The sequence below is a fragment of the Rhineura floridana genome, chromosome 4 (genome assembly GCF_030035675.1).
Source record: "Rhineura floridana isolate rRhiFlo1 chromosome 4, rRhiFlo1.hap2, whole genome shotgun sequence".
Classification (NCBI taxonomy): domain Eukaryota; kingdom Metazoa; phylum Chordata; class Lepidosauria; order Squamata; family Rhineuridae; genus Rhineura; species Rhineura floridana.
The window spans coordinates 124,544,080-124,568,623 of NC_084483.1; the positions used below are offsets into that span (position 1 = coordinate 124,544,080).

The window sequence follows — 24,544 nt, forward strand, 5'->3', positions numbered from 1 at the left end:
TACATTGATAGATTGGCAATCATAAACTCAAAATTCTCCAAATGGTACTGGATATATAAACATGATGCTCTTACAGCAACATATTTGGCTCAACCTATATCAGTAAAACTCAGGCAGGCCTTTACGGCATTACGTTTCCAAACCATGCCGAATGCAGTAATGGACGGCCGCTATTCCCAAACACCTTGGCACCAGCGCTTTTGTATATGTGGTGCATTGGAGGTGGAAGATCTGCCCCATTACTTATTGGCCTGCCCATTGTACTCCCATCCATGAGCCAAGTACCTAAAAGACCTGCTGGCTCATCCACACTTAGTGCAGGACCATCACAAAATATATCACCTTATGTCCGATACGGACTCTTCTATAACATATAGGGTTTCGCTGTTTGCCTTGGCCGCTCAAAAGATCCGCGCAAAGCTCAAGTTAGAGACTGTAAATAATTGATGGGCGAATTTAAGGGGTGAACATTTACCATTATAAATTGAGTCCTGAAGGAAAGCATTACTCTCAGAATATTTTATTTTATGGTTTTATGGTTGAATGAATTTTAACACTCTAGTAACGACACGTAACGGGACGTGGGTTTTAATAGAGATAATTTGGTATCAGATTTTAAGTGTCAAAAATTTTACTGTAAAACTTGTTCTGGTTATGCGATGGCCTATGGCTAAGCAATAAAGTCGATATGATACGGCTTCTTAAAGTTGATTAACACAACTCTTTGAGGTCGCAGCAATTTTACCTTTCAATCTGTATATATATTATTGCACCCCACCCCAATCTCCAGGTGGTGCGAGACTTCTAGGGGTTCCTGCATTTACCCAGGGTTTGGATTCCTTGGAAAGAAAGTCAGCTGAGACTATGGTGTCTTATAGGTTCTATGTTTTTTTATTTACACACATTCCAGCCTGAACTTAAGATGGAGGGGTTCACAGCATTAATGGTCCATCAGATCTTGCTCACCATTGCCCATTAACTTTAAGAGGTACAGAGAGCTAGTAAGCCTCTCTGCCTGTTTCCCTAGTTCCCAGTTTCTCCAGACTAGACTAAAAACACAAGCCTCTCCTTTGCTCCAGGATGTGGGGAGGAGGGCCCCTCACATGAAAGAATTCCAATAGCTCCCTTTGGATATTCAGACTGACCATTCAATAAGTCCATTAACAAAGTAAACTAGCCTGACCAGTAGAGCAGGTTTCTTGCTTGCATATCCCAACTTCAGATAAAAGATTACAGGCTTGAAGGAGACACAAACAAATCATCTCTCTCTCTCTCTCTCTCTCTCTCTCTCTCTCTCTCTCACCCACCCACCCACCCACCCACCCACCCACCCACTCACTCACTCACCCACTCACTCACTCACTCACTCACTCACTCACTCACATAACTGAGAGTAAATCAGTCCTGACAGGGATGAACAAATAAAAGGAAATTCCAGGAGGCGAGAAGTATCAGAAGAATAAGGCAGCAAGGGGGAAGAAAAAATGCATAGAAACATTGGGGGTAACGGGCAAAGAGAAGAAAAGGAGAAAGAGAATATAAGAGAAGAGAGAGCATTTTACAAGCAATGCCAAATGAAATCATGGTTAATGGGGATCAGGGCATGCAGGGGGCGGTTAACATAGGTTATAAAAGACCACCAAACTGCAGCATAGTCCTCTGTTTCAGCCTTGCTCCATAAACTTTAAGATGATAGGTAAGTTTTTCAGACAAGGCTATGTAGAGTGACTTCTTACACCAACTTTCCAAGGTGAAATTTGAAGCATCCTTCCATCCCTGGGATTTTACTAAACTGGCAGCCATCAACAGATATCATATTAAATTGGGCTTTAAATTAAGGTCCAAATTGTTGCCATGAAACAATGATAGTAAACAAAGTGCAGGATTGAGACATGTTGTTTAACCAGTAATAGCACTGATTTCAGATACTACTAAGAACCAAAATTGATGGGCTTGAGGGCAAAGCTACCATAAATGCCAGCAGGTGCCCACACAACCACAATTATACCAGCAAAGGACATTCCCAACTGCTTGTATATACCAATCGCACAATATTCGTAGACACTGAACAAAATGGTTTTGAGGACCATAACTTTAACCAACAGACCATATCGATTTTTCAGCCAAGATCCTGTTCTCAAAGTGATTTGAGGCTCATGAGATGAGGAAACTGAGCATCCAGGAGAGTAGAGTATGATCTTGAAATCAGACCCTCAGTTTTAGATGAAGAAAGTAATAAGGCTGATTCAAGAGCTGACAGGAATCTGGCTGTAAGGATATGAATCTCAGGCATTTGATAAAGTATCTAATTTGATAAATTCTGAGCCAATTATTTGTGGAGTCTCTCAGTTTCTCTGAAAGCTGTTGATTGGAGAGGGGGATTTTATGATCAGAGAAGTCTCACAAGGTGCCTAACCCCTCATTCTTCGAAAGGCATGTGAGAACTTTTTTGTCCTCTGACTGAAAGGCTGGGTGTAAGGGTAAGGGAACAAGTGCGGAGATCAAAGGAAAAACCTTTTAGAAAGCTTGGACCATGTTGTCAGGGAGTTGGGAGTTGGAGGCACTGCTTGGCAGTGGTTCTGCTCCTACTTGGCGGATCGTCGCCAGAAGGTAGTACTTGGGGAACATTGCTCGACACCTTGGACTCTCCATTGTGGAGTCCCTCAGGGGTCGGTTTTGTCCCCCATGCTTTTCAACATCTACATGCAGCCGCTGGGTGCTGTCATCAGGAGTTTTGGAGTGCGTTGCCACCAGTACGCTGATGACACGCAGCTCTATTTCTCCTTTTCATCCTCTACAGGTGAGTCTGTGGATGTGCTGAACCACTGCCTGACCGCGATAATGGACTGGATGAGAGCTAATAAACTGAGACTCAATCCAGACAAGACTGAGACACTGTTGGTGAGTGCCTTCCCTGTTCAGATGGTGCATGTTTACCCTGTTCTAGATGGGGTTACACTCCCCTTGAAGGAACAGGTTCGTAGTCTCGGGGTGCTTTTCGATCCTTCCCTGTCTCTTGAGGCGCAAGTGGCCTCGGTGGCAAGGAATGCGTTCTACCATCTTCGGTTGGTAGCCCAGCTACACCCCTATCTGGACAGGGATGACCTCGCCTCAGTTGTTCATGCTCTGGTAACTTCTAGGCTGGATTACTGTAATGCGCTCTACGTAGGGCTGCCCTTGAAGACAGTTCGGAAACTTCAGCTAGTGCAAAATGCAGCAGCCAGACTGCTGACGAGGACCAGCCGGTCAGCACATATAACACCTGTTCTGGCCCATTTGCACTGGCTACCTATCTGTTTCTGAGCCAGATTCAAGGTGTTGGTTATGACCTATAAAGCCTTACACGGCGTGGGACCGCAATATCTTGTGGAACGCTGTATACCCTGCGCTAGCATATTATATTAGCCTAAAGTTGATCAAGATGTATTTGTTAGCTAAGTTAGCCTGAAGGCTTGTATCTTTTTCAGGCCTTAGCATAGTAGAACAGACTTGAAGTTAAAGGTTTGATTTGCCTGGAAGCTTGTATTCCCTTTCTAGGCCCCAGCATCCTTGAGTATGCCAGATCACCTCATAGTCACCTGCAGTATCTAGGTGTTCTAATGAAAATATGATAGCTTGCCAGTATGCTGGGAATGTATCTCGTTAGTATAAAGGGGCCCAATTAGGCATGGGTTCAAGAATATGTTTATTTGTAGATGTTTTATAGCTAAGATATCCAGTATCCAGTATGGTATTGGAAAGCACCTTGTAATACATCAGAGAGTTCTGATAGGCATAGATTCCATGGATGGGTTGAAGGACGGTCAATGCACAGATAGATAATGCAGAAGTTGCGTGATGGTGCACAAGCCAAGTAATGCTTGTTAGTAGAGATGAAGATAAAGATGATAGCTATGAAGTTTGCCAAGGGAGGATACTAAGGTGCACCTGGAATGATACTATAGTTTTTAGCAATTAGTTTGCTTTGAAGATGTTCTGTAAACAGATCAAAATAGCCAATGATATGTCATGATATGTTATTTCAAAGTGTATAATCTCATTAATCATATATGTAACTGCATGTGTATGCCAATGTTATGTGCCAAAATTTATGCTATATAAACCTGACCTGTGCCCGGTATGGGTGTTCAGTCTCTGACGTCCGCTACTGCAGAGCGGTGGGACTGATCCACTTTTATTGGGAATACTTGGCTGAATGCTGTAAGTTACTCAATAAATTTTAACTCTTTGTAAGCAAACCTCTTGTCTGCATTTCATCTCTGGTATTCCAAAAAAACCCTGAAGGTACACAAACGCCTCTCCCACTATGAACCTACCTGGTCACTTCGCTCAGCAGCTAAGGCCCTCCTCCGGGTACCAACATATCAGGAAGCCCGGAGGACAGTTACTCGATCTAGGGCCTTTTCTGTAGTGGCCCCCAAATTGTGGAATAGCCTCCCCAAAGAAATACGCCTGGCGCCTACGCTTCTATCTTTTCGGCGCCAGGTTAAGACCTGGCTATGCTCCCAGGCATTTTAATGTGTTTAATTTTTATATTTCTGTTGTTCCTTGTTGTGTTTATTATTGTTTGGTTGATTTTATCATGATATTTTGTATTTTAATCTTTTTGTACACCGCCCAGAGAGCTATTCGCTATGGGCGGTTTAAAAATGAAACAAATAAATAAATAAAATAAATTTGGTAAAAAGGGTTGTCTACACAGCTCCATTGTGATCTAAATGTGAGGATGAGCAGAAATTCAATGGAACTGTTAATTCCTTACAGTCTTCTATCCTCAAAAGCACGCATTTTAATGTATGTAGTGCCCTGCCTTTGTCACTGAGGAACCACAACCAGCCCATTACTACAGTTATAGAGCGAAGGACATCCAGGTCAGATGAGCATGTCCCAGTCAGGCATGAATACTAGGACTTATTTTAGAAATTATGTACAGATGTCAGAGAGAGAACATTGTAGTTCATGTAAATGTCAATTATAAGTACCTCTTCTTCCTATGAGGTCATACACCTTCCCAGACCAGAACCATCCTTCAAACAAGAAGCAGGGAAGCAAACTGCACAAGAGAGATTTTACATCATTCACCTTTCAGTTATGCACCCCTTACCTAGGTTTGCCATCAAAATTCATAGAGGAATCAGCTCAAATTCTGGGCCTCCCTCAGTTCAGTTCCATCAGTGCTTCCTTCAGATCCATTTCCCATTCACCCAGGTATTCTGCAGTTTTCAATGCCACAGCAGTGAGAATTTTAATTGTATATTCATTTTTTAATATTTCAGTCCCAAGTGAAATATTTCAGACATTACAGAATGGGGGAGGGGGAATACATACAGGATTATAATGGACACGTTACATTAAAGGTTTACTACTTGGATTCTATATAGCAATATGAGGGGGAGATTTATGAATTCTAAGAAATTGATGTTGTGGGCTGTTTCACTGGAAAGTATTTTAGTGCCCAGTATTTATCAAAATGCTTCTTCAGGGTAATATATTTCCTTCCTAGGAGCCCAACTTCCTTATCTTAGTTTACTGTTTAGTGATGGACTTTCATGGATTCCAGTATGCATTAACCAACAATTTCTAATAATGGCTTAGAAGAGTCAAAAGACACGGGAACAAGAAAAAATATTGCTCTGAATGAGAACAGGCACAGAAATCTTGTTATGCCAGCTAGTTTTATATTCTTGAAACAAGCATTTTATGTACATAAAAGTGCCCGAACATATTTGATCCAATTCCTCCTCCTTCTCCTTGTATGCTAAAATTCCATTTGAACAATACCAGTTAATAATAATTGGTGTACAATAATTGGTATGAATAATATATTATTCATGGATATAAGAAGACAGTGGTAACCCAAAGATGTGCACCTTGGAATAATCATATCAGCATATAAGAATCCCAACAATTTGATATAAGAGAATTCAGAGGCCTTAGAAGAACAGCATTTCTCACAACCAGCCTTGCATTCTGTAGAAGTAGACAAAAATGACAGTGGTAGCGATAACAAAGAATAACAGAGCCAACAACATTTCTCATTTGAACTTAATTTCAATATACAGTGCAATCCTATACATATATGCTCAGAAGTCACTCCTATTGAGTTCAATGGGATTTAATAGTGCCTATAGGATTGCAGCCTAAAATAGCAAATCAGTCATGTGATTTAATTGTAGTCGTTATTCTATGTATTATATAGGCAGGCAACTAATGGCCAAATTAGAAGGAACTTCTTGACAGTAAGGGCAGTTTGGCAATGGAACCGACTGCCTAGGGAGGTGGTGGGATCCCCTTCGCTGGATGTCTTCAAGCAGAGGCTGGACAGCTATCTGCGGGAGATGCTCTAGCTGTGGATTTCCTGCTGTGAGCAGGGGGTTGGACTCGATGGCCTACAAGGCCCCTCCCAACTCTATGATTCTATGAAATATATCCTACTGGAATTTTCAAGTAAATTTTCAATTTAAGTAAAATTTAACATAAAATAAGAACAGCCTATTGGACCCAATAGCCTAACTAGTCCAGCATCCTGTTCTCACAGTGGCAAACCATATGCCTATGGGAAGCCTGTAAGAAGGACCTGAGCACAACAGCACTCTTCCTCTTGGGATTGGCAGCAACTGGCATTCAGAGGAATACTACCTCCAACAGTGGAGAATAGCTAGAAATCATTGACAGCCTTATCTTCCATGAGTTTGTCTAATCATCTTTTAAAGCCATCCAAGTTAGTGGCCATCACTGCCTCTTGTGTGAACAAATTCCATAGTTCAATCATGTGCTGTGGGAAAAACTGCTTTCTTTTAGTCTACCCTGAATCTTCCAATATTCAGTTTATTGGATGTCCCCGAGTTCTAGCAGAAGGGAGTAGAAAAAGAGGAAGACCAAACAAGAGATGGATTGATTCCATAAAGGAAGCCACAGACCTAAACTTACAAGATCTGAACAGGGTGGTTCGTGACAGATGATATTGGAGGTCGCTGATTCATAGGGTCGCTATAAGTTGTAATTGACTTGAAGGCATATAACAACATCATGCCTCTTCTCACTCACCTTTTCTCTAAACTAAAAAGCCCCAATGTGATATCCTCTCCTCATAGGGGAGTTTCTCCATTCCCTTTATAATTTTGGATGTACTTTTCTGAACTTCTTTGAGGTCTACAGTATCCTTTTTGAGGTGAGGCAACCAGAATTATATTCCAAGTGTGGCTGCACCATAGATTTCTATAATGGCATTATGATAGTGGCTGTTTTATTTTCATCTCCTTTCTAACAACTCCTAACATGGAAATTGTCCTTTTCACAGCAGCTGAACACTGGGTTCAACATCTTCATTTCATGGCCTAGTTCAATGAACATAAGGAGACAGGAAGCTGCCTTGTACCAGATCAAGTTATTTGTCAATCTAGTCACCTATTGTCTACTCTGATTGGGAGCAGTTCTTCAAGGCTTCATAGAGAGATCTTTTCTGTCCTGCTATGGGGAAAGGGCGTTAGCTCAGTTGTAAGAACATCTGCATTTCACACAGAAGGTACCAGATTCAATCCCCCAAAATCTCCAGGTAGGATTGAGAGAGATCCCTGTCTGAAAACCTGGAGAGCCACTGCCAGTCAGTATAGACAATACTTTCTATACCAAGAGTCTGACTAGCTATAAGGCACCTTCCTATGTTCCTATCTGACCCTTCTAACTAGAGATGATGGGGATTAAATTGAGACCTCCTGCATATAAAAGGGATGAAGGCCTACATCTGGCATTGGGCCTTAGAGCAGACAAGGGATCCTGTTGGTGTATCACCCACCCAGCTGCCCATCAGCCTCTCTGACTGGTCAAGGTAGTCTTGAGCATGGTGTGGAAGGAATCCTGGACAATAATCCTGGATGACTATTCTAGGTGACTTCAACATTCCTGCCAAGGTTGCTGCTTGACCAGTTTGGGATTTCATGCATTTCATGGCAACCATGGAACTGTCTCAGGTTGTCATTGGCCTGACATACTCTTGATTTAGTCTTTGCTCCAAGAGGGGAGAGGGACTGTCTGGAAATGGGGTGGGGGTCTCTATGACTTCATTGTCATGGTCAGACCACTTCCTGGTAAAGTCTGGACTCATGACAAATATTCCCCTCTGTACAGGTGGGGGACCAATTAAGATGGTCTGCCCCCTGACATTTATGGATCCTGATAGATTTCTGAATGCTCTGGGGGACTTTCCAGTGGATAGAGCAAATGATCTTGTCAAGGCTCTTGTCTCACTGTGGAATGGTGAGATATGGAGGAATAATCAACATGATCGCTCTTCTCCATTGCTGTGGAGCCTGCAATGCCCCCTGCTATGACCCCTGCAATGCCCTCTGGTAGTGCAGCCATTACTAAAAAAAACAGCCCTGGACCCAATGGATTGTAACAACTATTGCCCAGTTGCAAAGGTGATTGAGAGCATTGTGGGGAGTAGCTGCAGACATTCCTGGGTGAGACTGATTATCTGGGTTCAGGCCTGGTTTTGGGACCAAATCAGCATTGGTCTCCCTGATGGTCATCAGGAGCTTTGGAGCAAGGTGCCATCAGTATGCTGATGATACTCAGCTCTATTTCTCCATTGCTTCTGAATCAGGAGAGGCTGCACAAGCTCTGGACCAATGTCTAGATGCAGTGGTAGACTGGATGAGGGTCAATAAGCTGAGCTTGAATTCTGGAAAGATGGAGGCCCTGTGGGTGGGTGGTTCCCGTGTCTGGGAGATAGATCAATTGTCTGTCCTGGATAGGGTTGCACTCCCTCTGAAGGAGCAAGTATGCAGTCTGGGGGTCCTCCTTGATCCATTTCTGCCATTAGAGGTTCAAGTGGCCAGTGCTTTCTGCCAGCTTTGGCTGGTAGATCAACTGCAGCTGTTCCTGGACCATGACAGCCTGACCACAGTGGTCCATGCATTAGTAACCTGAAGACTCAATTACTGTCACATGCTTTATTTATTTAATTAATTAATTTATTACATTTATATACTGCCCCATAGCCGGAGCTCTCTGGGTGGTTTACAGCCATTAAAAACAATAAAAACAAATATACAAATTTTAAAAAACAAAAAACAATTTAAAAACACAATTAAAAAAATTAAAAATAATTTAAAAACACATGTTAAAATGCTTGGGAGAAGAGGAAATTCTTGACCTGGCACCAAAAAGATAACAGTGTTGGTGCCAGGCACACCTCGTCAAGAATATCATTCCATAATTTGGGGGCCACCACTGAGAAGGCCCTCTCCCTTGTTGCCAGCCTCCCAGCTTTCCTCAGAGTAGGCACCCGGAGGAGGGCCTTAGATGTTGAGCGCAGTGTATGGGTGGGTTCATATTGGGAGAGACGGTCCATCAGGTATTGTGGTCCTAAGCCATGTAAGGCTTTATAGGTTAAAAACATACAGGCAGCCAAGGCAAGTGGGCCAGAACTGGTTTTATATGTTTGAACCATCTGGTCCCTGTTACCAATCTGGCCGCTGCATTTTGCACAAGCTGCAGCTTCCAAACCATCTTCAAAGGCAGCCCCACGTAGAGCGCATTGCAGTAATCTAGCTTGGAGGTTACCAGAGCATGGATAACTGAAGCCAGGTTATCCCTGTCCAGAGAGGGGCATAGCTGGGCCACCAACTGAAGTTGGTAGAAGGCACTCCGTGCCACTGAGGCTCCCTGAGCCTCAAGTGACAGAGATGTTTCTAGGAGAACCCCCAAGCTATAAACCTGCTCCTTCAGGGGAGTGCAACCCCATCCAGGACAGGTTGGACATCCACCATCCGGTCAGAAGAACCACCCGCTAGCAGCATCTCAGTCTTGTCTGGATTGAGCCTCAGTTTATTAGCCCTTATCCAGTTTATTGTTGCAGCCAGGCACTGGTTCAGCACATTGACAGCCTCACCTGAAGAAGACAAAAAGGAGAAATAGAGCTGCATGTCATCAGCATACTCATGGCAATGCACTCCAAAGCTCCGGATGACCGCACCCAACTGTTTCATGTAATGTTGAACAGCATGGGGGACAGAACTGACCCCTGTGGAACCCCATACTGGAGAGTCCAGGGTGCCGAGCAATGTTCCCCACCTTCTGGAATCGACCTGCCAAGTAGGAGCGGAACCACTGCCATGCAGTACCTCCCACTCCCAACTCAGCCAATCTTCCCCGAAGGATACCATGGTTGGTGGTATCAAAAGCCATTGAGAGATCAAGGAGAATCAACAGAGTCACACTCCCACTGTCTCTCTCCCAACAGAGGTCATCATACAAGGCAACCAAGGCTGTTTCCGTGCCAAAACCAGGCCTGTAACCCGACTGAAATGGATCCACTTTATATGTGGTTGCCCTTGTATCTGGTCAAGAAGTTGCAACTAGTGCAGAATGCAGTGGCCAGACTACTTACAGGAGAAGATTACTGGCAACATGTTACCCCAGTGCTGAAAGAGCTGCACTGATTGTCAATTTGTTACCGGGTCAGGTTTAAGATCCTTGTGTTAATTTACAAAACCCTAAACAACTTGGGCCCAAAGTACCTGCCTCACTCCTTATGTTACATTGCGATCACTAAGATCTTCTGGATGGGGCACTTTTGGTGCCTCACTCACCTGAGGTTTGGTTGGCCTCCACCAGGAACTGAACCTTTAGTGTGACAGGCCCTGCCTTATGGACTGCCTACCAATAGAAGTTTGGCAGGAACTATCCCTCTTTTCTTTCAGGCATCTCTTGAAAACTGAACTTTTTAGACAAGCCTTTGTAACATGAATTTATCTATAACCAATGCAGTATTTATTGTTGCTTTTACTGGTTTTTACATTTTATTGTGTCTTGTATGTTGTTAACTGCCTTGATGTACTTCTATGAAAAGTGGCTTCTAAATATTTTAATAAAATAAACTTACATGCAGACGATGTAGCCTTGTTTGTTAAAGACCCAGAAAACATTTTTCCAAGTTTATTGATGAATATAGTAAAGTATCTGGATATAGAATTAATCTTACAAAATCTGATTGGTTGAGTTTCAATATGGACAAACGTGCACAGGGGAAAAAAATAGAACAATATAAAATGCCTGTTGAAAATTCTCCTATCAGATACCTTGTTATATGAATAATTCAAGACTTGAATAAATTAGTTAAATATAATCATGAGATTATATGAGAGCAACAGGAAGTCAGATCTGATCTTAGTAGATGGTTAAAATTTAATATCTCTTGGATGGGTAAGGACACTCTCATAAAAATGAAAATATTGCCCAAAATGTATTTGTTTCTTAATATCCCATTAAAAGTTCATCCAAAACTTTTGGAAGATTGGCAAAAGATCTTAACTGAGTCAGCCTGGGATAAAAAAAGGTCAAGGGTCACAGGAAAAACAGTTTTCAATGAGTAACATAATGGAGGATTAGCTTTTCTTAACATTAAAATGTATTATGAAGTAGCAATGTTAGCTAAATTAAGAGGATGGTTTAGTGAGGACAGGTCCATTGCTCTAGAACAAATCAACCTTTCCATAAGTTTAAAAAACGCTCTTTGGTACACTACAAGATATAACAAGGAGATAATTAAAAGCAACCCTTACATTTCTGCTATTTATAGTAACTAGTATAAGTGCGGAAACCAAGCCCAGGCTTGTCACCCTTGACAGCACCTTTTTACAATGTAGAGTCTGATGAAGAATGCTTGCTAGGAAATTTATGTCTTTGGAAGACTTATAGATTTACAGAAATTAGACAACAATGTAAAGACGATCAATTCAAAACCTATAATGAAATCACAGAGGAGATGCAGCAAAATCAACACCAGTTTTTTCAATATTTACAACCTAGAAATATTTATTCATTAATAATAAAATTTGGTCCCTTGCAAGAAATTAATGAAACCGAAAGCCTCTTTGTTATCAGATACTTTCTCAATACTCTAAGTAAGAATTTTTAACTCATTTTGAATTTGAGTGGATAAGTAAACTCTTATCAATCTAGATGGGAGAATGAAAAAGGTAAAGGTGTCCCCGCACTTATAGTGCAAGTCGTTTCCGACTCTTAGGGTGATGTCTTGCGACGTTTACTAGGCAGACCGTATATATGGGGTGGAATTGCCAGTTCCGTCCCCGGCCTTTCTTTACCCCCCAGCATATGCCGGGTACTCATTTTACCGACCACAGATGGATGGAAGGCTGAGTCGACCTCGACCCCTTTTACCGGAGATTCGACTTCCTCCTTCTGTTGGAATTGAACTCCGGCCGTGAGCAGAGCTTTGGCTGCGTTACCGCCGCTATGGGCAGGGAAATAGCAATTGATATCTGGAAATGGCTGTGGTTAAATGTTCCAAATTACACAGTAAGCATCAGTCTTGAAAAAAGCTTTTACAAGCTAATATTATGCTGTATTTGACTCCAGCACGACTTAATTGAATTAATACCAATGCCCATGGTTTATGCTGGAGATGTAAAGCCAGTAATGGAGACATGCATCACATCATCTGGTCATGAGTAAAGCCTCAAAAATTCTGGCTTGCTATTGTAAAAGGAATAAGAGTATATCACTGGTTATTGTTTGCCAATGGATCCACTTGTTGATTTGTTTAGATATAGTGAAAATGTGATATCTATTGATTATGAAATGGTTTTATATCTCTTAAGATCTTGTTCACCAATGGTTGAGGAGTGGTTAATAAAAGTGTTGGTAAAGCTAACTAACATGATATGGGTAAGAGGGCCACAAACCCTATGATGACTTTGTCGAAAAGTGGTCTTTTTAAAAAATTATATACTGGTCAGGGAAAATTCAAGATAATATCTGGGCTTATAATCTCTTAGGAGTTCTTTGATTTATTTATCAGACAAGTTTAATTTTTAATTTTCACTGTTAGTTACTTGATAGTCAACTGTGTAGTACTATATATTTTTATTGTTTGTATAATCAAATATTTTGATTGAGGTAATCCTTTTTTATGTGATATACCTCCTAATTCTATTCTTTTTTCAATGAATTCAAAATAAATTCAAAATAAGGCAGGTGTTCTGCCACTGAACTAGGATCTCTAAGAGTGTTTGAGCTTGTGGCTGCAATGCTACAAGTGAGCACAGATCATCTGGGGGAAAAAAAACCCTAGAGTTGCTAAAGTCCCACTTGGATGAAACCTTCGGAGGATTTTGAGGAAATCAAAAACAGTTTTGATAAGACCAATAAAAGTTATTGCAAAGTGTGTGTGTGTTGCACATAACAACCGAGGAGAAATTTGATTCAGTTTGCATTTAAAGGTGAACCTATGTAATTTGCACTTTCTAAAACAATATGCAAACCAAAACACAGCCATCCTTTAAAATTTGTACGCTTCCAAATTCACAGTGCAATTCTCCAGTCAACTAATGTGTATGGAAATGCATAATCTAGGGTAAAGTGTGCATAAAAATGTATATATTAGTGAAAATAACAAAATACATATTGGGGAAACTGTTTTGCAAAAATGCATTTAATAGGCAAAATGTCATACAAAAATGTGTATACATGGCAAAATTCATACAAAAATGCTGATGAATTCTCATGAGGACTTAGAAAACTGATGTGGAAAACTGAACTTGATTGGAAAAATGAGGAAGGGAGAGAAACCAAAATGGACATATTCATCCATCCAGCACATCCTGAAATAGCCACCAAATTCTATGGAATTAGTGGCAATTTTGGTGACTCCACTACGGAAAACAGCTGAGAAATTATGAAGAAAACTGAAAAGAGTTTCAATAACATTGGAATTTATTTATTTATTTAATTTGTATCCCGCCCTTCCTCCCAGCATGAGCCCAGGGCGTAATTAGCTTGGTGTAGCAGCTGCCTGGTAAAGCAAGACTAGTTTGGGCTGCACAAGTAGGCAATTTATATACTAGAAGTGTATGGAAAGAAAATACTTCTGATCTTCTTTGGAAACATTTAGCTGTTTTCTCTGGGCAACATCCACATTTTATGTAATTGCTTTATTTGACTCTTATGATTTTATTTTGTTAATAATGCTCTTGCAACATACCAGCTGTTTATCACAGCCAGCAGACTGTTTATACTTGATTATGCCTGATCCTTCTTGAAAGAATAAACTATTTATCAACAACTGGCTTAGAGCTAACAGGACTTGCAATGGTGCAAAGTTGTAAAGACAAGCTAGGAACTCTAAACTCTTTACAATGTTTATTAAGGTCTGAATGATGCCAAGAAATGCATTATTTATCAGCTTAGCACTTGATTAAGTGCTAAATAACTGTCACAAGAGATTTCAGCAGTAATCGGGTTGACTTCCAGCAACTGTCACATTATCGTGGGATCTAGGATAAAGAACCACGGGGAAAAGGCTCACCTGGTGCTGGTGCTGCTGCAGCTTTTCTCCCTGTGTGTCCAAAGTCAGGGAAGAATCATAGGGAGTTGGATGTGGCAGGATGGAAGGTATGGGCCTCAGTCTAATTCTGCCATTGCCAGAAGGAGCATCTGTCATATTTTGGATGTTGGCCCAGTGCCTCCGTTTAGCTTAACAGCCCAAACAGCTAGGATGTAGCAGAAACAAATATGTAACAAAGAGGGCAGGCAAATACTATGCAACAGGAATGGAAAATCTGTGGCCCTCTAGATGTCATTTGAATACAATTCCCATCATCCTTGACCACTGGCTGTGCTAAAAGGCCATAAGGTTTCCATCCCTGCTACTCAAGAAGGCTAGAGACCAAGGCAGGAACAAGATAATATAAGGAATCTGTGAGCGTCATATTAATGGTGCTTCACTGCACAAAAAAAGTGTGTTGGCAGGAAGAGCAAAGAACCAACCATTTAAGCCAGGGGTTGAACAAGTTCAGTGGCTAGGAAGAACTAACAGCAGTGATACAGGTGGGTAATTTTACACCTTGGAATTAATGGTCCTACAGGCCTCTCCACTTCAGACAATATATAAAATGAATATGATCAGGGCCAGCCCCAGACATGCTGGAGCCCTTGGGAAAAGCCTGCCCCAGGCCCCAGCGCTCCCCTTCCACGACTCGCACACGGCGAGAGCTTTGGGACTCCGCCATTCCCTTCCTTAACTTACCTTGTTCTGCAGTTGTGCACGCAGCAGTGCCCTTAAGAAAGATGGTGGCTGAGGTTTCGCTAAGGAGCTGAAGCCTCTGCCGCCATCTTGGTTCATGGCAGGGATGCGAGCACAATGCACGCATGCGTACCATCAGCCAAGGTGGCGGCAGAGGCTTCAGCCCTTTAGGAAAACCTCAGCCACCATCTTTCTTAAGGGCGTCACTGCGTGCACAACCGCAGAACGAGGTAAGTAAAGGAAGGGAATGGTGGAGCTCCGAAGCTCTCGCCCTGCGATCCGAGGCAGAAATCCTTCCACAAATCGCGGAAGGGGAGCAGAGGGGCCCTCCAGGGGCTCCTGTAGCCTCAGGGGCCCTCAGGCCAGTGCCCCACCTGGCCGCCCCTTGGAACCGGCCCTGAATATGATAATCATGTGCAGAGGCAGGAAAACTTGGTGGTGTGGATCATGGTATTACTTCTGTGGTACTGAACTGAAATTATTAAGACTAAAGGAAAGACACTCTACATTCTTAGTCATTCATCGTATTTTTACTTCACACATGAGTATTAAAGGCATAAAGAATGTTTCTGTTCACCCCATCCCCTTCATTCCACTGCTACATTCCTACTTTGTTGGAGTAAAACAACACTAGTCTGGCAATATGTTGATATATATTGAAATAAAAGTAACATATAAAATGAGCACTTGTAGCCATATACATTGGTTTCTTCATGGATTAGATATTACTTGGGTGGGACTTGTGCTGTTAAGAAAGGTAAAGTTAAGCAAAATTTTCCACCCCCTTCCATGTTTTGACTACTACAGCTAACTCTTGGTATTTTACAAAGGAAATAAGTCAACCAACAAACCTCAGTTTGCAATCCATGATAAATAAATAAAAAATTCTGAGCATGTGCATTTTCATATTTTAAACTTAATTAACTCATCATTGTTTTCGCTCACTGCCTAGGATCAGTCACCAGCTCCGAGCCTAATGTACCTCAAAGCGCTGTTGTGAGGATACACTGTCTTGAGCTCCTGGGAGAAAAGGCGGGATATAAAAGGAAAGCAGCTTTCAGTAATAAAAATAAGAGATGAAGGACACTAGACTAGAGAGAAATAAAAACAAAGAGAACCTTTCCATGTGTTCACTGCTATACTTAAACAAAGAACAGTTTGCCAATTTTCATAAAATTATTATTACAAATAAAAATGCCGTTTCAAAATGTTAACTCAATTCATCATCTGAATGTGAAGCTAGAAGTTAGAAGCCCTGTTCAACAGCACAGCACAGCAGGGCTGCTGTAAAACAACAGAACAAAAATATTTTCTCCTTCCCAATTTTGCTTTAAAAAAAGAAAGGGAAAGAGAAAGTAAAAGATTTTGAAGCGTTCAACCCCACCTCCTCCCCACAAACTGTCTCTGTCCCTGCTCCTCAAAGCTCCAGAGTCCACACATTTAGGGTGTACTCTACCTTTACCTTTAAATGCTTAAAAATATACCCCCCCATTCACTAAAAGCATGCTTACATGTTAAGCAGCTACACACCTTGCATTTCTCTAAATTAATTGGACTTAATATCCTAATGGATGAAAGAGGTTATTCTCACAGAAGTAGTTTTGGACAACTTATGGGCAAAAAGCTTGCCCATCCAGAACATTAGAAGAACAAGCTTTCCCTAATCAAACACTGAAAATAAATATAAAAAAGGAACAAGTTATCTGAAGAGTATTATTATTCATACGTTCTGGGAAAACAATACATTGCCAAGAGTATAAAGAATTGAGCTATTGGTGAATTCTGAAACTTTGTCTTCTTTAATTATAATCTATACAAAATAATGCAAATAATCCTGAAATCAGTGAGGTTTTACTACACTATTTACTTCCACTTAATATGTCCCAGACTTAACTATGCATTTCTTTTATATAAAACCTTTTGAAAAGTTCACTTAACACAGCCATCAATTAAAAAATAATTACTTGCATAAACTATAATTATAATACTTAAATTAGCTATTTTAATTAAATATTATTGTCTTGACTTTTTAAAAATAATGAATAGTTATTGTCATGACTCAATCCGACAGCATCCAGACACAGACACAACAGCTGGGGTGCTGTTGACGCTGTCTGAGGAAGCAGTGGGCCTGAGCCCCACCAATGAGCCACCTACCTGAGATTCCACAAACCCCTGGGTCTGAGACTTATGGCTCTGGACCCCAGAAGCCTTGCAGGCTCCATGCCCAGTTCAATCAAGGAGTCAGTATACTCACCTTTATGAGTCTCATCCATGGAGCCAGTGCATCAGACAGTGTGTCTAGCATTAGCTTGTGGAAAGACAACAAAGTGCTGGTTCTTGTCCAGAGTGCTACCCCTTTAAGGATCTGTACTCCTCAGTAAGGGGGCACAGCCTGGGATATGTTGTCAGGCTCAGGGATCATCGAAGGGCTCACTTGAGACTGAGCTCAAAACAAGTCGTCTGCCCCCTTGGGTCTGTTCAAGTTCCTGGAAGATCTACTATGAAATTGTTATGTTTTATTTGAATCTCCCTTTTTTCAGTGGTATAATGTATTTATGTTTTTAAATATAAATGTAAGCTGCTTGGAGAAGCTGCTTGGAGACCTTTTAGGTAACAAGGACCCACAATTTGATGGAGGCTAACCTTCTTCTTGAGTTAGAATTCCACAATGGCAGGGCCTAAATCAAGCCTTCAGCCAAAACCCTCAAAATGGTATAATCACCAATTTTTTTTAGCGGCGCCCCATAAATACAGTTCTGGCACATGGATCACTCTGTACCCAGCACACATTGTTCCTCATCAAGCTATGATCAGCACACAAACCTACTCCCAAGTGCTTATGCCAACCTGTTCCTTATGTACTGTTAACTTTTCTGTGAGTATACAGTATTTGCAAATGCTCCTCTAAATCCTATGCAGAAAAGATTAAAACGTAATTGCTGCAATTTCAAATGAGCATATTTCTCTCTTTGTTGAAAGCAGATGGTAAATGTATAAAGAAATCTTAATTCTGTAGCTTGTGGAGCATTACTTTCTTAAAATAGGATAAGAGAAAGCAACAGAAAAACAGAACTAGAATATCAATTACATAGTAACAGTCCCTAATTATAAAGAAAAAGAAAATATTTAGCATCACATATTAATATAGTCCCTGTGATCATCAAGCAAAAAAGGTGATGTTTAAGAGTCTCACTGATTTAACTTTTAATGGAATAGCACACTGTATTTGAGAGTTTATTGTAATTACAGTTAATTTTTTTTTCAGCTGAGCATTCTCATATCCTGTAAATGGCACTAGGTAAGTCCATAAATAATAATGTGGTAGCTAATTGGGCTGAAGCCATATTTCTGTAATGCTATTTTAAACTGTGCCAAGCTGGCTACAGTGAAAATAAAGTGAATGAAATTAACCTTCCTGAAATGCTGCCCTATCAAGTTTCAAGGTCAGACTGAATCTGTGCAAAGAATGCATAACTGATGTCTGCCATGTTGTTTTGTTGGCATGTAATTTGGAATGGCAACAGAATTCATAACTGCACCCCCATACACCTGTGGGTTCCCTGTGCAAGCACCAAAAATGGTTTCACATATCCTAACAAATTCAGCTTCAAATTTAAAATAGATAAATATTAAGTTTCAGAATTACAGAAAAATGCAGATGTGATAGTTTCTGTTACAAGCTTATAAAATAGCTGGAATTTCATATAGATTTTCCACTTAGGCTTTGATGTTTTATGGCAAAATTCACAAACCTTGCTGCTGTAATGCAATCACTCATCTACTGGCACAGGTAGCTAACCTCCTGGGATTCAGAACTCAGCAGCTGCGCATCATCCATGGAGACTCCTGAAAATGATTGAACAAGTAGCAACAACTCATGCTTAGAAACCCATGGTGTACTATTACTCTCATGACTAATATGGACAACTACTTCCCATGGTATCTCAGGGAGCAACAACACAGGTGTGTGGTGATCTGGGTGTCTATATAACATCTGTGTGCAACTGAAGAGTGGATTTTGTTCTTAGTGTCTGGCACATCATATCTTTCTCCCACATTCATTACACAATGTGTGTTACTAATGATTGTTTTACAAAGCAACCCAAACAAATGTAAATCGGCATAAGTTACGTTAGGATAAATTATGCTGGTGTAATTTACACCTATTCTAAACTCTGTTCAGGAGTGGGGCTACTGCTGGCTGAGCTGGTCCCAGCCTTACCGAGGGAAAATAAACCTTTAAGATAGTTTGACTTACACCACCCTTTTTGCCAGTGTAACCTATGCTGAGTGTCTAGGTCATATGACCATGCATAATGGAGTTTGGAATAAGGGTAAGTCTCCCCCTGCCCTGTTTTGCCCTTTCTAGTACCCCAAACACCCCCTTTTCAGGATTTACCCTGGACTTGGCTCAACCAGCTTCAGCTAAGCTGGTTGAGCTGGCATGGAGGATTTATCTCCAGCTGAGCTGGGAAGATGGAATTCAGCTGGCTCAGCTGGAGATCCACCTGTTCCAAACTCCCAAACTTTCAAACTGATGGATGTTGGGTTTGGATTGGTCTCTAAAAGAAGTCACAATGACAGGGCTAGCCATTTTACTTCGCTCTCCATCTCAATATCTCCAATCCACCCATTCTTCACTGCCATTATCATATTCCTTTCTGAATATTACACATCCATTGATAATCAAGATATTGAATGCAAAGCATCACTAATGTTTAATAAATGCATGGAAACACACTCAGTTTGTGTAATTCACTAATTGCAGTTTTGCATGTACTATAGACAGAATTTGGATTTTGGGAGTTCAGAATAAGTATAGCTTAAATTAGTTACAATAAAACATTTATCAAATCAAACCATTCCGTAGAACATTGGTAATGCACATACTTGATAATTTCTAAAAATTGTTCCCCTACATTTGCCTTTCTTAGGTCTCTCAGTTTTGCTCTGACAGCCCAATGCTATGCACCAGGGATTTTGTGGAGTCCTCTGTATGTGTGAGGGCATCCATCCATCACCCCACCAGGGGCTTTTAAGAAGGCAGTCTCTTTACCTCCTCTGCTTCCCTCTTGTTTTACCTCCTCTGCTTCCCTAAAATATGAATTGGTGAGCATATAAGCAACATCAAGAACAACAGGGTGGGAGCTCCTTTGACTGAGCATTACACCAATTGCAGACATTCTCTGACAGATTTCAGTTTTTGGGTGGTAGAGAAGGTAAATGCACGAAGCACACAGATTTTACTAAGGAGAGAACTGGCTTGGATCTTAGAACTTGACACACTAACTCCGAGTGCTCTGAACAGTGAGCTGGAATTACTTCCCCTCCTGTGAGTCTTACACTTTAGAGACGTTCCCTTGCTTACAGCTGCAGTCTATCTCTCTGCTTCAGAACCTGCAGGCAATTGAATGTAAGGGTTTAATATCAGGCTTGCGGCCAAAAAAAAGCACTCAGATATTTTCCTTTTACAACGAACCTTTAGCTATACTGTTTGAAATCTCTTCAGCAAAAGTTACTTACCATCTTCGGTATGTGAGTACAATGATTGGTGTTTGTTCCTATGTTATGTGATAATGAATTGTATGTCCCAAACTAATAAGATTTTAATACTGATTACATGTTTGTATGTTTCAACTTTCAGCCCCTGACAAAGGCCAAACTATAAGGTGGCCGAAACGCGTTGGGCTTGTCTTTTTAATAAACTGTTTTGGAATTATTTTCATAAATACACTTTTTGGTGTCTTGGGGGTTCCCCCCCTTTTTTTCTTCCTCTGACAAACCAGATGCCATCCACCTTCGCTGCACTCCTAATCCTCACCTGTTCTTTGAGACAAGGATTAAGTTCCTTGGAAGCTCATACCCAGGCCTAACCCCAGCAGATCACCAGTTATCCTTTCCCAACCCTTGAGTACCCAGAGGTTGCTGGACTAAAGTTCCCATAATTCCTGGCCATTGGCCATGCTGGCTAGGGCTGATGGCAGCTGTAATCCAGCAACATCTGGGGCCCCAAAAGTTGGGAAAGGCTGCTCTAGATGTTCACAAGCAGGACCTGTTGACTATTAAAACTTTATAATGAGATAAACTGCAGGAAACCTCTTAGCAGATTAAGAGGATGTGAGACTATCCTGTCTTGGAAGCATCATAGGAGGCTGGGCCACAACAGAAAATGTTTTTAGTCATTATTACAATCAGGCATCAGAAGCACTAGTGTTTTTTTGTTGTTGTTAAAATCTTATTTGTATTATAGTATGCAATTTTCAGAGTCACCTCACAGTTTTGTTTGCTTAAATAGGGTCAACCCTGCTATATAATTAGGGAAGTCTATATTTCATAGACAAAAATCCAGCTAAAGGTAGTTCTGACTGACAGGCCAAGTACAAGATATTTTGCTGCCTGAGGTAAAATATCCACCCCACATTCCACATCCAGAAGCTGATTAGACTGGGGGTTACTTCAACACTGGCAATGAGATAGCATCTTCATCAGCACCTGAAAGCAGCAGGCTAGTTGAGGGGAATGTTGCCTCCCAGGATCTACTGCCTGAACTTGAAAATTAGGTTCTAAATATCAATTAACAGATCCAATCAAGGCCTGTGCATACACTGCCAAAATCTAACCTATACATCAACCTTCACTGGATTAATCACCCTGGTTCTATTTGCTCAACAGGAACCCAGTGGAACAGGGAGGAAAACACAATCTATTGCTAAAAAAATCCGAACTCCAAAATTGTAACTGAAACAAACACACAGTTTATTGATGTACAAATCTTAATGGTGTTATATCACATGATAGAAAATAAAACAAATAAAATATTTGTAACTATAGCAACATAAAATAACTTAGAAAATATTTTAAAGTGATGTGATATATATATATTTGCATAAACTAATTAATTAAAACAATAAAATATGAGCAGAATAAATAATATATTTTCCTCCTAACTCCCTCAAGCTCACTACTTGTGTATTTTTACTCTAAGTTTCTGGAATATTAGAGTAAAAAAAGACATAGTTACCTGCAAGTGGGCAGGCTTGAAACCTTCAGCTTGGCAAAGTGTGAGAAAGCAGGAAAGAACAGAGCAGACAGCAGCAAGAAAAGAAGAAATAATTCAAAAGCAACCCTCCCCCCCCCAAGAAGAACAGCTTTTTCCCCCTGAAGTGTAAATACATCCCTTCATATCATCCAGTAAACTTGGATCAGGAGGTTGGAATTATCCAATAATTTAACATTAACTTTAACAATTGAGGGTGGATGCCCCAAATCCACAGAACATGAATTTTCATAATCTGTCTGGGAGGGGAACAGCATGAGTGCCTGAGACCTTTGCATCAGTAGTTTTCCAAGCAGTGCCCTTTTGCATAGTGTCAGGGCAACACACATATGCTGTTCTTTCACTTCATCATTTTTTGGCTATCTGACATCTCTGTGCCAATTTCTTATCAGAAGCTCAATCAATCCATCATTTATTACGGTCAATGACCAGCACTTATCAGAAGCTCTTCTCTGGCAGCAGAAGGCACAATGTTCACAGAGCTACAAGTAGCCTTCAATCAAAAATGACACACACAGCACAAAGTTGTCATCCATCCTGGCTCATCATGACTTCATTTTAGAGCACTGTGCATCCACTCCCAACCTGACTGCCATATGTAAATATACAGGGTGCAGCAATGACCTGATTTACAGAGGTGATTGCTTCAGTCGGCCTAATACTAGGGGCAGCCCTCCAGACAAGTCAGAATAAAAGAAACAGGAATCAAAATAGTTGTGACTTACTTACTCCACTGGCTTCAATGGGATAGAGTCACAACTAACTTTACCTGGATTAAGGTCAAGATTTCTAATGGCAAGGGCAGACCTATTACCCATTAACTATCCAATACATACAAATTTAATCCGAGTGCAGAAGAGAAGTGTGGGAAAAGGAAAACAATAAACACAAACACTGCAATTTGGCTTTACCTTGAGGATAGCACGTTCTAGCCACCTTTCTCTTTATAAATAGAGAGAGAAAAATGCAGGATGTTTGAAAGTAAGGTATAAAAGCTCAATAATGCACCTTGTTGTGGCAGAGTGCGCTACAGGGAAAAATTTGTTCCTGGCTTATCATTTCTATCCCGGGAGAATAACTACCAATGTGGTTATTATTCACACAAAGGTTCATAGTAGTAGCTCTCAGGGACAGATTCTGGACTGCACTAACATTCACCTATAGACGTAATATTTAGTGACCGATTACTGTTCAGGCAACTGAAGACTGAAAAAAAGGGCTATTCACCCCTTTATGAAAAAGCACCAAATTACCTAAGGCCAATGCTGCTAACTCTGGCTAAAAGCACTGAGCTTCTTGTATATGGGGATTAGTGCTATTACATTATATCTTCTCTGTATGAAACAGATGTGAGTAATCCTTCCCTAACATTTGATGGCAAGCTAACACATATAAAATTAAAACAGCTGAGCCAGCCATATACAGCTGTAAGGTCTGCCTCTGTGGATTCAAATGGAGAACATACAAGATGGTTGCAGCATTATTTGAGCTCTGCTTGCTTTTCCCAGAAAATGCTGTGTTTATACACTACAATTAAAAGCTAAAAACAGAAGTATAATTTTGCATATTTAAACTTGTTTTCCAATTATTCCAGAGTTGCTTGGGGTTTTGTTTCTGTCCCAGCTTTTATACTCCCGGCGTAACACTCTGTCACATCAGTCCTAAGCACATTTACTTAGAAATAAGCCTTGCTGATTTAACTGAAACTTACTTCTTAGTAAGCATGCTTAAGATATCAAGCTAGGGTCTATTAAAATTTAATTCTCAGCTTAGGAGAACTATTCAATCTCTTCTCCTTATTTCATTATTCTGCGACATAGGCCAGTTCTGTTTCTATACTTACTTTGGAATTCATGTTGGGCCAATGCACATGAGCAAACCGTATTAACTACAACCACATGGAGGTAGTTCAGCAGATCATCATGACGATCTAGTGATTTTCTCCAAGCCCTTGTGCCAAGAGGGCATGCAAGTGACTGAGATATGACTATTTACTTATCTAAAATATGTATACCCTGCCTTATTCTGCACAGGAGGCAGTTCACAACGAAGTAAAACAAACATTTCCTAATAAATGTGCAAACATAATAGAATATCCAATAAACAAAGAAAGGGAAACCATGGCCCTCCAGATGTTTTTGGACTACAGCTTTCATCATCCTCGCTCATTGAGGCCATGCTGGCTTGGGATGATGGGAGCTGAAGTCCTTAACATGTGGAGAGCCTGATTCTCCGTAAACAACCTAATCAAATAACCAGCTCAAGCTCACAATACCATCTTGAAAAGGTAAGTATGACAAATCATTCTAAAGGGTTATCATAAGTGTTCTATGTTATTCTCTCAGAGAATTCTGGGGATGTACCAAGAAGTCCTGCTTCTTGCTGAATTTGTGACTTACTACAATAAAGAAACATGGAGCCAGGTGTATGACGCA

General features: G+C 40.8%; 1 protein-coding gene and 1 long non-coding RNA gene across 11 annotated transcripts in view; one reads left to right on the plus strand and one right to left on the minus strand.

Annotated features, from left to right (window-relative positions):
* Positions 1-24,544, minus strand: part of PRKN (parkin RBR E3 ubiquitin protein ligase) — a 1,296,326-nt gene that overhangs the window by 536,809 nt on the left and 734,973 nt on the right. The window lies entirely within an intron of this gene.
* The window catches only part of LOC133383497 (uncharacterized), a 29,526-nt gene continuing 25,475 nt past the window's right edge, over positions 20,494-24,544 (plus strand). The window contains exon 1 of the long non-coding RNA XR_009762318.1: positions 20,494-20,583. This is a non-coding gene — a long non-coding RNA (uncharacterized LOC133383497). The remainder of the gene's footprint in view (positions 20,584-24,544) is intronic.